This window comes from Athene noctua, chromosome Z, assembly GCF_965140245.1.
Source record: "Athene noctua chromosome Z, bAthNoc1.hap1.1, whole genome shotgun sequence".
Lineage (NCBI taxonomy): Eukaryota > Metazoa > Chordata > Aves > Strigiformes > Strigidae > Athene > Athene noctua.
In genome coordinates, this window is record NC_134077.1 from 27317963 (window position 1) to 27327419 (window position 9457).

The 9457-nt window shown below is 44.5% G+C and overlaps 1 long non-coding RNA gene and 1 other non-coding gene across 2 annotated transcripts; both read left to right on the forward strand.

Annotated features, from left to right (window-relative positions):
* Positions 1-5715: 5715 nt before the first annotated feature.
* On the forward strand, positions 5716-7488 carry LOC141973233 (uncharacterized). The gene is made up of 3 exons (XR_012635498.1): positions 5716-5909; positions 6120-6299; positions 7356-7488. It is a non-coding gene; the product is annotated as an uncharacterized LOC141973233 (long non-coding RNA).
* LOC141974045 (small nucleolar RNA SNORA47) lies at positions 7007-7142 on the forward strand. Its single transcript, XR_012635667.1, has one exon. It is a non-coding gene; the product is annotated as a small nucleolar RNA SNORA47 (small nucleolar RNA).
* Positions 7489-9457: the final 1969 nt, after the last annotated feature.

Sequence of the window (9457 nt, forward strand, 5' to 3'; positions counted from 1 at the left end):
GCGGTGTAAAACAGAATAGGTTGTGTAAAACCACATAGCTGGGCCGATGATGATTTGCATCAGATAAATATGCATTTGTTTTTTTGATGTTTAAATAGGTCTTTAGAAAAGGGTTAACATTTCATGGAGGGATGCTCACTTATTAGGTTTTTATTTCTCAGTAACAGATGTGGCACTTAAATCAGTACTGCAAGTTGTTATATCAACCTCCATGTCAGGCTCAGATTGAAGAGAGGCTGCTGGGGACACATTCTCTCCTGATTAATATAAAGATAGAGCTTTCCCCCCCCAATGCAAACAGGAGGCTGAAGAGAAACGTTTATCATTCTAACTCTGTTTCTACAGGAAAAACATATGCTGCACAGCAGTCAGCACTTCTCAGCAGGAAAAACTGAGACCAAGAACATGGAGAGATGTGAAATCAGAGAATAAATGAAAAACATGATCAAGGGAGATAAATTAGAAAAATATTTTAGAAAAATGGAATTTTCTAGTAAGTTCTGGTTAGTCTCACAGAATGCACTGAAACAAAATGCAAAACAGGGAGTCTGACTGCATCAAGATGCAAAGGTTGCACAGTATGGAAGCCAGCGAAATCATAAGAATACATTTAACTCTGAAAAAATCTTCAGAAAAGTAAAAGCTTCTGTTGTTTTTGCAAATGGCTGCAGTGGCTGAGATATGTACCAATAACAGGATAAAGTGCAGAATTTGAAAAAAATCCAGACACAAGTGTTTTAAAATTTACAGTTTAGGACAGAGAGTACTTCAAGACGTAATCTGATCTGATGCCTATCTGACCCATAAACTGATCCCTACCTGAGTGATCCAACAACATTGTTAGGTAGCTCCTCTACGTGTTCCCTGCAGCATGCAACAGCAGGGAGAATAGGGCTGGAAGGAGCTCCAGGAGAGCTAATCTGGTTGCCTTCTTGGAGGCAGGCCCTGGCACAAGATGAGGACCCACCAGGGAGAACTGTCCAACTTGCTGCTACAAAGGTGCACTCTGCCTGGACATTTCATGACATTGGTCCATGGAAGCAGAAAGTTTTCCAAACCCAGTTGTCTTTTGCTGCATATTAGGCTCATTTATACTTGTTCTTTCCCATGTAGATTTGGCAGATAACTGGTTACCATCTTCTTCAACACCATGCCTCCAAAATCTTTGTCCATGTCTACCCACTCTTCATTTTTTTTAAGACAGACAAACCAAATTCTTCAGCTTGACCTCCCAACCATGTTTTCCAGTCCTCTAGTCATTCTTTTTATGTTCTTCCAGACTACTTCCAATTTCTGGCACAGTATAAGCTGGGTGGTGAGGATGCACAGAAAAAGGGGTTTCTGAAGGCCAAACAAATGCTCGGGCTGTTTAGATTAAGCTGTAAATAATCATGAAAACCACTGCCATTCACTTGGTGAAATCAGCCTTCTAGCACTCTTCCTACATGCAGATCACGGGCTTTGGTTTTGCAGAAGCATAAGGGGAGACATGTGTACGTCACTCTTCCAACCCGAAAAAACGCAGGTCTCTTGTCCCCCTGATCATCATCCAGACAAGCAGCTGCATTTACAGTTGTGGCTGCAACTATAATGGCTGTTGAAGCCACCAGATTTGTGAGAACAGACTCTGCACCCCTTCAGTCTGCCTCTGCCCCAGTTTCCCATAACAGCCCATATCAGGTCAGTGCAGAAATCCCTTCTGCACCTGGGAGATGCTGTGCAGGTGTGCTCCTCTATGCCATTGCTCTGACCATAATCCCCACTGGTCTCCACCTTTTACACTCCTGGTAATAGCGATGCTGCCCTAGAGGAATAAGGCAATGGTGTGCCAGTGCATAGCTGCTGCATGGCCACTTCTGACAAGAGGCAACAATGAAAAGTGTAGAGAAAATTTAGCGCAGGGAAAATTTATCTGTATGGAGTTGCTATTATCAAGGTTGGAATTTGGTCAAAATACTTTCATGTGTGCTGAGAACCTTATGGAAGGTTCTTTAACAGCCCAAAGAAATTAAGATATTGGAGTTTCACCTCTTCTGGAAGACTGCAGCACAGTAGGACACTGGCCATGTACTGATCAGAGCCTTCAAAGATTGGGTTTGGACATCAAAGCACTAAAGCGTGCCAGTTGACTTTAAATACATGAATATACAACAGAACAGCTAACATGGCTTCACTAAGGGCAAATCATGCCTGAAAAATTTAGTGGTCTCCTTCAATAGGGTTACAGCATTGGTGGATAAGGGAAGAACGACTGATGTCATCTACTTGGACATGTGCAAAGCATCTGATATGGCCCTGCACAACAACCTTGTCTCTAAAATGGAAAGACATGGATTTGACAGGTGGACCACTCAGTGGATAAGTAATTGGCTGGCTTGTTGTACTCAGGGAGCTGTGGTCAATGGCTTGATGTTCAGGTGGTGTCCACAGTGATAAATGGTTATCCCTCAGAGGTCTGTATTGGGACCGGTATTATTTAACATCTCCATTGTCGACATGGACAGTGAGATTGAGTGCACCCTCAGCAAGTTTGTGGATGACAACAAGATGAGTGACATGATTGATACTCTAGAGGGAAGGGATGCCATCCAAAGGGGTCTGGACAGGCTTGAGAAGTGGGCTCGTATGAACCTCATGAAGTTCAACAAGTCCAAGTATAAGGTCCTGCACCTGGGGTGGGCAATCCCAAGCACAAATACAGGCTGGGCAATGAGTGGACTGAGAGCAGTCCTGCGGAGAAGGACTTGGGGGAACTAGTGGATGGACAACTGAGTATGAGCCAGTGATGTGTGCTCACAGCCCAGAAAGCCAACTGTATCCTGGGCTGCAACAAGAGAAGTGTAGCCAGCAGGCTGAAGGAAGTGATTCTGCCCCTCTATTCCACTCTCATGAGACTCCATCTGCAGTGCTGTGCTCAACTCTGGGGCCCGCAGCATAAGAAAGACATGGACCTGCTTGAGCGGGTCCAGAGGAGGCCACAAAAATTATCAGGGGTCTGGAGCACCTCTCCTATGAGGACAAGCTGAGAGAGTTGGGGTTGTTCAGCCTGGAGAAGAGAAGGGTCCGGGGAGACCTTAGAGCAGTCTTCCAGTACTGAGAGGGGGGCCTACAGGGAAGATGGGGAGGGACTCTACTGGGTGTGGACAGTGTGGTGATAGGATGAGGGATAATGGTTTTAAACTGAAAGAGGACAGATTTAGATTAGATGTAAGGAAGAAATTCTTTACTGTGAGGGTGGTGAGACACTCAAAGAGGTTGCCTGGAGAAGTTGTGGATACCCCCTCCCTGGCAGTGTTCAAGGCCAGGTTGGACGGGGCTTTGAGCAACCTGATCTAGTGGAAGGTGTCCCTGCCCATGGCAGGGGGCTGGAACTGGATGATCTTTAAGGTCTCTTCCAACCCAAACCATTCTATGATTCTATGACTTGAAAATAGTAGGTGACGGATGTGCTTATATTTGAAATCATAAAAGAGTCATTTATTCAGCTGTTGACACTATGTGATTGCTGCAGCTTCTTCAGCCTCCTGTTCATGCAGTAGTTGTAACTGCACTGCTGTAGCAGAGATGGTGCAGTGCAGGCAGCATGAGAATCGTAATAATGAAACAAGGGATGGTCTAAGGAAGAGCACGGGATTTTTGGTGCAGGCCAGAAGATGTGAAGAGGAGTCATGAGTGGGAAAAAGGAAAGTGAAGAGAAAAATTCTGATCCAGTTGCTTGCTAGCTAAGCACATTCCCTCCTGTGCAATAAAAGCCATAGAGAGATTTGGGAAGTAAAGAGGCAATGAGAATATAATTATACATTAAATCATGAAGCAAGAAAACTGCATTGAAACAACACTGTTAGCATCATGCAGTTAAGCATTCAACAGCTGGAAATTCTGATAAATGTTCAGGCAACTGTAGTTCTTATATTTCTGCAACACTCGGGAGCCTCACTACTACAATGTTAACAACATACTGTTCATGTTGATTTTTGTGTGTGATACATCAACGTGCTCAGCCACGTTTTGGTTACTACCTTCCATTCTGAAGATCTAGGGCTGGGGACCTACTTCTCTTCTTTATTAATACTTGTGTAAATTCCAAGTAACTTCATTGAACTCAAAGAGGCACCATCATTAAAAAAAGACAGGTGCAAGCATTAGTGAAATGATATCCTATTCTTACATAATCAACAGAAATTTATAGTGGTGAGTGAAAAAATACCACTGTGAAAGCCTGAAGTGAAGACTGCTATCTTCACTTTGCAGAAAATTATTTTTTACTCTAAATGAGCCTTGTAGATTCCAAAATATGCTTTGTAAAATCATTGCTAATTGTCAGATGATTGTCACTCCAACTGAAGTCAGTAAAAAATCGTGCCACTGCAGCTGTCAAGAGTTATGGATTTTAAAGCTATAGTCTATTTTTAACAGCATGTAAAAGAATATAAAGCATGTAATTATTCAAATGAGAAATGCGCAATCTGAAGTGTGCAGTGTTTTGAAAATAAGCAAGCATCCTGACACCTGTAACATTGCTGCAATTTGGCTCGCACTATGATTATGCCAACTATTAGTGCAGCTGTCACCTGAAATGTGGAATATAAGCCGGGGGTAAATGCTTCATTTAGGTGAGCAAACATACCCGAGCTTCTAAATGAATGACAATAGAAAGATCTTCCTTGACTAATTGCTGGGGTGTCACACATGCAGTTTGGCAGGAGTATGGTGCCCTGAAAGAGGAACACATTCCTCAGTTTGGGGTCATGTTGTTCCTCTGATGTCTGACATAAACATTTTAATTTCTCCTCCGGGGTGCAGAGTTAGGGCATGTGTATATTCGTGTAAACTTCTGTACCAAAACCCATGTTATTATTTATTTACTAACACTGGCCTATGAGCATCTGGGGCAGATCATTAGCTGATGGTGGTTAGCATGAAGTCACTGAAGACATGGTAACATCACAGTTCAGACTCCTGCCATTGTATTTGTAGGCTGGTCTTTAAAGTTTTCAAACCCAGGCACACTGTCTGTGTCCGTATCTACATGACAAAAATTCCTCATTTCAAAGCAAAACAAATAAAAACTAAGGTGAACAAGATGACATGACTCATTAGTTAAAATCCCCCAAGAAAACACATTCTTTACCTAAATCAGTTGTGGCAGCTATTAATAATCCTGCCAGCTGTTACAGGAGACCTCTTCAGGTGTACTGAGATCTCAACTTGAAGGTCTCCTGACAATGCATCCACTGCAGCATTTTAAAAATCAGCCTTACACTCAGTTAAGACTTCTTAATCTTTATTTGTAATGACTAAAGTGATTTATCTTGGCTTCAACAATTCATTAGTTTTAACAGTGAATACTGGGAATTGGAATATTACCACAGCCAGGTGTCAGCAGTGCCTGGGGGAAATACTTTCCTGAATGCAGGTCACAGGACAGCGAGGAAACGGGTGAGGCTCACATCGTATCTTGTAGACAGTTTAAAGATTTTTGCGATGCTTTACCATCCCTTAAATAACTCCAAATATACAGCCTTGGAAGAACCAGCTAACCTTGGTTTTTGCAGAAGGTCTGAGGAAGAACAAGCGGTGGCTACCCGAAGTGAGAATGATTACAAGCTTAAAACCACATTCAGTTTTCACCCAACTGAACGAGTGGCATGGCTGGGCAGCCCGCGGCAAGTCTAGGCAGCCGCTGCGCGGTCCCGGCGGGAGGCAGGCGGGGAGGCGGAGAAGGAGGCGACAGCTTTTTAAGCTCAAACGCGACGCGGAGATCCCGGTTCGCGGCAGCGCCCGGCTCGGCGGGCCGCGCCCCTCCCTCAGCCGCTCCCGCGCGGTGCTGCCGAGGGGAGAGCGCCGCGCCGCGGCCGCCGGCCGGACGGGCCGAGACGAGACAAGATGGCGGCGGGCCTGGCGGCGAGGTAAAGGCCGCACGCGGCGGGGCGCCCCGATCCGGCGCCGGGGCCGCGCGTCAACCCGGGCTCCGAAGCGGCGGCGGAGGCGGGCGGCTGGCTCGGAAAGGGGGAGAAAACGGCGGTAGCTGCCCGGCACAGAGCTGCGTGTGCGCGCAGGAGGGGCCCCGCCGGCGGGACGGTCAGGCCATACACCATTTTTCCTCCTGCCTTAACCAGGGAGCTCGAGGAGCAGCAGAAGAGGCAGCGTGTTCCCTGCGTGCAGTCCTGAAATAACACCGAGACGCTTCAGCACACGGATGAGGGTGGATGGTGCCGGGCTGCCCTGTAGGGCTGTACCAAGATCAGTGCTAGCTGGGCCGCAGAACCGGGTACATAGGTCTGTTCATCAACACAAAGGTATTGCCGGATTACAATAAGATGCAGATGAAAAACATTTGTAAGGCAGCAGCTGGATGAGAAAAAAAATCCCACATTCACTGGTCATAAAGATATGCAGCACTTTAAAAAAGTCTGTATAGAACAAAATCTTTTGGTATGCACATTTAAATACATCTTGTTTGTAACAGGATGCTATTTTTGACATCTCTTTCTGCTGCTATGGATTTGTTATCTGCTGACTGAAAGCCTCTGTCAGGTACACTTCATACAACCAGTTACAGCAGCAAAGGGCCTGTTCTTGCTAGAACAGAAACTTCATCTATAGTATGTTCTGTGAAAATATTTTCTATGTATACAGTAGTTGGCACAGGTGTTTAGTCTGGTGGCTCTTACACAGTGATGAATGCACTCCCTATTTTTATTTGCCAACTGGGTCGTTCAGCATTGATGATGTGAACGTGCCTACTCCTTAGTTTATCTGAATTTTCAGAAATGTGTTTTTTAAGTTGGTGCTTTGCAAAATTCACTATTGGGACTACAGAAAATAAGTTTGTTTATATAAACTGATGAATGTAATGTTATTCTTTACAGGCTTTAGATTATATATGGTCAATATTTATATAGATACACAGTAAACTGCTAAAATTTTGACTTTGGATGTATAGAAAAGCAACTTTAAGTATTCAGTATTAAGTATCGTAAATTGAAACAGACAGCAGAATGGCTGGAGGACTGAGAAGGTAAGACAGTTACTTTATGCTGTATCTTACTGGTTATAGCCTCCAAAATCATAATAGTGCAATGGCAACTCATGTTCCCCTCCTGACGTGAGGGAAGCAATACTGCATTTGCACATAAGGCTTGCAGACCATTGATGGCTTTCATCTAACTCATTTGTACTTAAAACTTTTTAAGAGGTCACTTAAAAAGGGATGAAAAGTCCTATTTAGCTCAATACAAGTCGTCTTAATAAAGGCACACAGCTGCTTGATGAGGATTAATCAGACCTTATGTTCAGATGTTTTGTTAACAATGCTCTGTATATTAATGGCACTGCTTTTTCCACTTTCGTAGGCAGCAGCAAGAGATAATGGGATTGTGACACCAATGCTAAAGTGAGACTAAGCTTCAACTCTTCATATAGAACTGTTTGTTGAAAGAGCAACCTGCAGTTCCAAAAGCACTGCTTGAATGCGTGAGACCATGCTTCTCATAGAAGGTGAATGATGTCTTAAAAAACTTTATGAAATGCAAACTCAGTTAAATCTTCTCAAGTTTTTTCTTTGAAAGGCAACAATAAATCAGTCATTGACTTTCTTAGAGCTGTTACTTGAATAATTGGGGAGAGGAACAGCTAAGGTTCTGATGTATATATAAGATGCCTTTCTCTCCCTTCAGATCAAGATTTGTAGTTTGATTTACTATGAAGACCAGAGAGGTCAACTTTATTTCCTTTTAGCATACAGCGTTTTTTTTCCTCCTAGTAGCAGGTGCCATTTTAGATACATGGTGACCTAAAAGTTAACATGTAGCTGTTCCATACAGAACAATTTTGTTTTGACAGCTAGAAATAGCCTCTGAAAATGTTGTCAATATAAAGGAATGCAAAGTAAGCCAGTAATTCATAACTACACTGAAATAGTAAAAAATAACTACTTACAAAGGCAAACTGAACTGATTTAAATTAAGCAATGCTGCAGGCATTCAGAGTGCTCATAACTCACCTTCAACACTACGCTGCTGAAGTAAGGCATGCTTGAGGTTGTTAAACTTGTGTACTTTAATGGCTTAAATAACATAGATTGAGTACTTTTTATTGTATGTGGCTGTACTGGGTTTGCGTGGCAAGGTTCTGGTAGCGGAGGAGCTGCAGGGGTGTCTTCTGTGAGAAGATGCCAGAAGCTTCCCCCATGTCCAATAGAGCCAATGCCATCTGGCTCCAAGATGGACCTGCCGGTGGCCAAGGCTGAGCCCATCAGCAATGGTGGTAGCATCTCTGGGACAGCACGTTTAGGAAGAGGGGAAAAAAACTGCAGCTGCAGCCAGAGAAAGGAGTATGTGAGAAAAACAACTCTGTAGACATCATGACCAGTGAGGAAGGAAGGAGAGGAGGTGTTCCAGGTCCTGGAGAAGACATTCCCCGGCAGCCCGTGGTGAAGACCACGGTGAGGCAGGCTGTGCCCCTGCAGCCCATGGGGGACCATGGTGGGGTAGATCTTCACCTGCAGCCCCTGGAGGAGGCCGCAGAGCAGGTGGATGTCTGAAGGAGCCTGTGACCCCATGGGAAGTCCATGCTGGAGCAGGCTCCTGGCAGGACCTGTGGCCCCAGGGAGAGAGAAGCCCACACTAGAGCAGGTTTGCTGGCAGGACTTGTGACCCTGCAGGAGACCCACGCTGGAGCAGTTCATGAAGTGCAGCCTGTGGAAAGGACCCACAATGGAAAAGTTTGTAGGGGACTGCCTCCTGTGGGAGCGGAGGAAGAGAGTGAGGAGTCCTTGAGGAGGAAGGAGGAAGAGATATGTGTGATGAATTTACCACAACCCCTGTTCCCACCCCCCTGCATCACTCAGGGAGAAGATAGAGAAGTCAGGAGTAAAGTTGAGGCCAGGAGGAAGGGAGGAGTGGGGGGAAGGTGTTTTAAGATTCAGTTTTATTTCCCATTACAGTACTCTTTTTTGACTGGCAATAAATAAAGTTAATTTCCCCAAGTCAAGCCTGTTTTGCCCATGACTGTAACTGGTGAGTTATCTCCCTGTCCTAATCCTCAACTGTAAGCCTTTTGTTGTATTCTCTCTCCCCTGTCCAGCTGAGGGAGTCAGAGTGGCTTTGATGGGTGCCTGGCACCGAGCCAGGGTCAACCCACCACAGTGTCTAAAGATATATTAAATAGCTAGCACGTTGTCCTGGTTTTACTCAACAGTGCTTGACAGTTGCCTACATGATCCAATAGGATGGTGAGACAAGCAAGTTGGATACTTGGACAAGTACCAGAACTGCCTAAAAGGGAATTAATTTTTTCATATGCACAAGATAGTATCAAGAAGCACACTGCTTAAATTGACAGTTTATTGTGTTTAAGAATACGCAATAAATACCAAGCTTTTAGCTTCAGTTTGGCAATCCTTCCCCACCAAAAATCCGTTGGGTTGGTGGTTTTTTTTCTGGCGTAAACTCCA